Here is a 1,138-nt window from a genome sequence, read left to right as displayed (position 1 = left end):
GCCGGGGGAGGTGAGAGGGAGGGAGGGAGGGGGGGCCCCACAGGCTGAGAAAGGAAGAGGGAGAAGGGAAGAGGGGCCAGGGAGAGAGCACAGGCGCCTGTTTTGAGAAAACTGAGGGTAATCCTGACATTCTTTCCTTTCTTCGTCCACAAATATTTACCGAGGGCCTACTAAGTGCCCTGCTCAGTGCCAGGCTCTGGGGAGGTAGAGGCAAACAGAAGCAGTAGGATGCTGCTCCCTGGAGCCCCCCATCTGGTGGGGGAAGCAGGTTAGAACACAAGTAAGTGAATAAAATGATTACAAACGGATAAGGGTGTTCGTGGAAGGCCCTGAGGATCATCCAGTGCAATCCTGCCAATTTACAGATGGGGAAACTGAGAACAGGGGAGGGAGAGAGGGCTTACCCCAGGCTGCTCAGAGTGTGGAAGAAGTCATTGAGACCAGGAATGGGGATGGAAGGAAGGAAGGAAGGNGAAAGAAAGAAAGAAAGAAAGAGTGCAGACCAGGGTCAGGGGGAAGGGTATACAGCTAGCACAGCAGTTGAGTGGTTGAGGTGGGTCACGGGTCCTACACCAGAGGGTCTGCGTTCAATCCTCCCTCTCTCTGTTTCTTAGTTTCCCCATCTATAAAATAGGATTCAGGGCAATTCCCTCCAGGGAACTGATGTGAGGATTAAATGACTTAAGATGTGTAAATTTCTTGGGGTGCCTGGGGGGCTCAGTCGTTTAAGCTCCCAACTTTGGCTCAGGTCGTGATCTCACGGTCTGTAGGTTCAAGCCCTGCGTCAGGCTCTGTGCTGACAGCTAGCTCAGAGCCTGGAGCCTGCTTCGGATTCTGCGTCTCCCTCTCTCTCTGCCCCTCCCCTGCTCATACTCTGTTTCTCCCTCGCTCAAAAATAAATTAAAAACATTAAAAACTTTTTTATAAAGATGTGTAAATTTCTTAAAACATCCCCGTGTCTACGATGATTCAGTAAATGTTGGTTCCCACTAGCATATCTTAAGACCATGGGGAAACCAGGGTGTATTTTTCTCTTTTTTAAATGTTTAGCTATTTATTTTGAGAGAGAAAGAGAGATTGTAATCGGGGAAGGAGCAGAGAGAGAGAAAGAGGGAGAATCCCAAGCAGACTCTGTGCT

Source organism: Crocuta crocuta, unplaced genomic scaffold, assembly GCF_008692635.1.
Source record: "Crocuta crocuta isolate KB4526 unplaced genomic scaffold, BGI_CrCroc_1.0 scaffold445, whole genome shotgun sequence".
Taxonomy (NCBI): Eukaryota; Metazoa; Chordata; class Mammalia; order Carnivora; family Hyaenidae; genus Crocuta; species Crocuta crocuta.
This window is presented reverse-complemented; position numbering follows the sequence as displayed.